This window comes from Equus asinus, unplaced genomic scaffold (genome assembly GCF_041296235.1).
Source record: "Equus asinus isolate D_3611 breed Donkey unplaced genomic scaffold, EquAss-T2T_v2 contig_150, whole genome shotgun sequence".
In the NCBI taxonomy this organism is placed as follows: domain Eukaryota; kingdom Metazoa; phylum Chordata; class Mammalia; order Perissodactyla; family Equidae; genus Equus; species Equus asinus.
This window is the reverse complement of record NW_027224795.1, coordinates 25,001-30,035: the sequence shown is the minus strand read 5'-3', so window position 1 is coordinate 30,035 and position 5,035 is coordinate 25,001.

Sequence of the window (5,035 nt, the reverse complement as noted above, 5' to 3'; positions counted from 1 at the left end):
GTTCGCGCGCTCCGCTGCAGGCAGCCCAGTGTTTCATCGGTTCGTTCGGATCCCGGGCGCGGACACGGCACTGCTCATCAAACCACGCTGAGGCGGCGTCCACATACCACCGCTAGAAGGACCCACCGCGAAGAAACACACAACTACGTACCGGGGGGCTTTGGGGAGAAAAAGGAAAGACAAAAAATAAAATCTTCCAAACTCCATAAAACTTTGAGTGAAGACGACGAGGAGGATGCGAAACGTATCTCACGCCTCCGAGCCGAGCGTCCGTTTTAGGTTTAGGAAGGGGGACGAGGACCCTTTGTAAGCGACATCCCTTTTTAAGCACCATTCTAAACCACAGAACAGAACTCCCTCTCCTCGACCCGGAGCGAGAGGTTCCTGGGTGTGTCAGAGAGGGTCACGTCCTCTGCAGCACGAACGAACCGCCAGGGTTCGGCCACGGGAAAGAATTTCTTCCTCTCCAGGGGGACTAAAAGTCACCGACGGCAGCGGTCGTAGGTGCTATCCTTCCCGTTCCAGGAAAGGCAGGGAGAACTTCAGCCGTGAAGAGAAGGAGGTCTTCCTCACTCCCCGTTTTGGGAGGGCCCCTTTGGCAGGGGAGTTTTGTCTCCTGATTTCAAGTCAGGAAGAAAAGGGAGAGAGAGAGAGAGAGAGAGAGAGAGAGAGAGAGAGAGAGAGAGTGTGTGTCCTTCTCGTGCCAGGTCGGTCTGAGGGGGACCTCCTCTGGTTTCCTCCCTTCCCAGGGAACGCCGTTCGCTCCTTCTTCTAGAAAAGCTCCCAAAGCACCACCGCCCAGGATGTCGACCTACGCCATCGTCCCTCCTTTCCCAATCATTTCTACCGCTACAGAGGGACAGAGGCCCCTGCCCCATCCCCATCCCCACCCCCACCCCCCATCGCCTGCCTCCTTGATGGCCAAAGGAGCTGCCTCTGAGAATGAACGGGCTTGGAAACCTTCTAGAGGGGTGACTCTCACCTGCCTGCCTGCTGGGAAAGCACCACGCTGTCCATCGGACTGCTCTTTTGGGCAAACGTAGGCGTGCCACATAGCGATCGACAGCTATGGCGGGGGGGGGGGGCGGGGTGGCGTGGTGGTGCCCAGGATCCACGACACGTGACGGCTGCGGAGCACGACAGCCCTAAGACCTTGAGGGAGACGGGGTGGCGCGTGAATCCTTTCGGAACGAGAACGACAGGAAACGCTGACGGGGACGTGTTCTCCTCTCGAGAACACACCACACGCCTCGCACGGTGTCTGACCCGGGGTGCTCTGACTTTTGTCATCAGAGACGATCCTCTCGACCGCCCCTCACGCTTTGGGGAAAAGGGGAGAGGGACTCGGTAGCACGGGAAAAGCCATCCATCCGCCCTTCCTTTCGTCTTCACGGCTCCTTCTCGTGGAAAACGAGGAAGCCGTCCGGAGGAACGGAACACTGACCCGGGCCAAAGCGTGGCCCAGCCTGAGCCTCCAAAACCTTCTGCTAAGTGAGAGGTGCCAGACATCCAAGGCGACCTACGTTGCGATTCCACACAGAGGAGAGAGCTAGAACGGTCCAACCCTAGAGGGCGACAGCAGATGGCGGCGGCGGCGGCGGCGGCAGCGGTGGTGGTGATCGTGGTGGGGCAGATCCGGGAGTGGGGCCGTGTTTTTTTTAGGGGGGGGGGGGTTGGAAACGGAAACCTTCTGGAAATAGATAGCCATGACGGATGCGCCACCTTGGGGAGAGAGACTCCCGAAGGCCACTGGCTTGTGCCCCGTGGAAAGGATGGATTCGGTGGGATGGGAATTCTACCTCCGTGTAGAGCGTGTGGTAAACCACGAGGTAGGTGGGTGGGTGGCCTCCCTGCCTCGCCTCCACCTAGACGTCCACACACAGAGACCGACGAGGGAGGGAGGGAGGGAGGGAGGGAGGGAGGGAGAGAGACAAGACTGACAGAGGCCGAGGCGAGGCCGAGGCAGTGAGCGAGTAAGTGATCGACCCTGGCCATAGGGATTCCTCAGAGGGCGTCTCTTGGCTCCCCAAACGAAGAATGTGTGTGGAGATCGAGAAAGATCACCGACCTAGGAGAACCAGCAAGACTTCCTCACCCGCCAGAGAGCCGCTGGGCCCCTGCCGTCCCTGCCACCGCCACCCCTACCCCTCGCCTTTGGCAGCGACGCCAACGAAAGGCAGGCAGACGAGTGGGAGAGGTCGTGTGGGGTGTCCCCCAAGGAAGGTGGGTCCATGCCGACGAGCGGTCGTCGGCGTGTGGAAAAGCCAGAGGCGGGCTGACTAGAAGGAGGGCGTCCTGGAGGAAGGGGCCAGGGTGTGAGGAGAGAGGCCTGTTCCTCTTCCCCTGTCGGTCCAAGTCAGGGGCCCAAAGGAGGAAAGCTGTCCGTTCCTTTCCGACTCGGACGGTTCGGGCGGAACCGACCGATCCCCGCGGCGGCGCAGTCGGGGCTTTCTGGACCAGAACCCCTCTCTCTGTCGCCTTTCGACCACACGCACGCTTTAGAGGCCAAGGGAAAATGGATCGGGTCTCTCTGTCTCTCTCCCTAGAAAACAAGGGGCCGGGGGCCGAGCCCGTGGACGAACGGTCAAGTAGCGCCCCCCACCCCGGCCCCCGGCTTCGACGGCCCAGGTTGTCACCGGTTCGGATCCTGGGCGCAGCCCCAGACCCAGCATCGCCCTTCAAGCCACGCCGAGGCGGCGTCCCACATAGCAGAAACGCGAAAGACCTACCACTGGAACCTACAACTATGGACGGGACGGGACGGGACGGGGCGGGGGGGGGGGGGGGGGGGGGGGGGGGGGGTGGGGGGGGCGGCTTTGGGGAGCAGGAAGAAAGAAAAAATAAAAGAAACACAAGGACGGTCATCGCGATAGTTCTTTCCACTTCCATCCATATGTTAACAGGACCCAAGTTTCCCGACCTCCATTTGGATGTATGTTAACTAAATGGAGAAGCTATTCAAAGGACTCCTCTAAAGAAGTCCACGTTCTTCTTCCTAAATGATAATGAAAATCATTGTCACCACCGCTCTTCCGACCCTCCATGTCCAGACGGCCTCCCGCCCCTCCCCTATCCCCAACTCCCGCCCCGCCCCGCGCCGACCCCCGACCCCGGCATTCTCCACGCCCACCTTTCCCTCTCCACTCCTACCCCCCCCCGTCCCCCGCCGCCCGGGCCACCGCACCCCGCGCCCCCCCCCCCCCAATCCAGGCCGGGCCACCTGGTCGACCTCCTCGAACACTATATAAGAGGATGCCGGGCAGCAGGTGGCGCCCGACAAGCGGCCTCCTCACCGGCCGGACGGATCAGCCTCGCGGGGGCGGGCGATGGGGAGGCGTTCGTCCAGGTCAGGTCAGGTCGGGGGAGGGAGGATGCCGCGCCGGCCGGCCTGGTGCGTGGCCTGGTCCCGATCCACCCCGCGTCTCGTTTCTCGGGCCGGGACGAGTACAGGCGGGGAGGCCGACTCGGTCACGGAAAGCGGCCTTGGGGAGGTTTTGGCGAACGTCCCTGTCCCGGGGCCGTCTGCCGACTAGGGGACGGAGTCCTCCTCCATGCTCCTTCTCGCCCCCAGTCGGGCGGGTTGTGGGTCGCGCGGTCGACTTGGCCATTTCCCCGGAGGCATCCTGCCTGCCGGGGCTCCCTCCCTCGGGCCGGTGCGAGCGGTCCTCGGGCGGCCCGGGAATTTGGGCCGCAGCGAACGAACGAACGAAGCCCGTCCCTCCTGCGTCGGCACCGATGAGACACAGCCCTGGTGGATGGAGCCGCTTTCCTCGGGTTTCCTTTTGCTTTCGGCCGCTGCTGCCACCAAACCTCCCTAAACGATAGGAATGAAAACGGGAACCGTTGGCATAATAAAGCGTTTTGGTTGGCGTGTTTCTTGGCTTTTGGGGACTCGAGAGGTATGATGGATGATCTCCGATTGACGTTGGGAAGGTCTATTTCATCCCAGTCGCACGAACCCCGAAAACGTGGCGGCTGGACGAGGGAGGGAGGGAGGGAGGGAGGGAGGGAGGCCAACCACGGGATTTCCGCACGACCAGCTGATGGACACGAGCGCCCCATGAGCCGGGCGGAGGGCAGCCGCCCGGGTCTCGCAGCTACGTGCCCGCGGAACCCTCGGGACTGCGAGAAGCCGGAGCGACCCGCAGCCATGTGGCGCTCGGCGCGGACATCTGGTCGACCCGCGCGCCACGGGACCCGGGGCCCGAGTCCGGGCCGGGCCGCCGGTCGACCCGGCAGGGCGGCTGCCCCGGGGGCCTCGCGGCTGCTCGTCCGCAGCCTCCAGGGAGCCCTCGGGGCTCCGAGAAGGCCGAGCGCCCCACGGCCCCGCGGCGCTCGGTGCGGACATCTGGTCGACCCGCTCCCCCCCCCCCCCCCGAGACACGGGGGTCGGGTCGCCGGTCGACCCGGCAGGGCGGCGGCCACGGCGGCCTCGCCGCTGCTCGTCCGCCGGGTCGCCGGAGCCCTCGAGCCTCCGAGAAGGCCGAGCGCCCTGCGGTCCCGCGGCGCTCGGCGCGGACATCTGGTCGACCCGCGCGCCGCCGGACCCCGTGGCTACGAGTCCGCGGGGCCTTCGGAGCCGACAGAGGGCCGGGAGCGCACCCAGAGCACCCAGAGCACCCAGAGCCCCGGGACCCGGCCCCGAGCGCCGCGGACATCTGGTCGACCCGCGCGCCCCGGTCCGGGGACCAAGTCCGAGCCGGACAGCTGGTCGACCAGGCAGGGCGGCGGCCCCGGCGGCCTCGCGGCTGCTCGTCCGCGGCCTCCGCGTAGCCCTCGGGGCTCCGAGAGGAGCGTGCGCCCCGCGCGGACATCTGGTCGACCCGCGCCGCCGCCGGAACCCGGGCCCGGGCCCGGGCCCCGGCCGCCGGTCGACCCGGCAGGGCGTCGGCCACCGGGGAGCCGCACCCGCGAGTCCGCGGGGTCTCTGGAGCCGACGGAGGCCGGGGAGCCCACCCAGGCCGCCGAGAGCCCCGCGTCCCCGCGGCGCTCGGCGCGGACATCTGGTCGACCCGCGCGCCGCCGGACCCCGTGG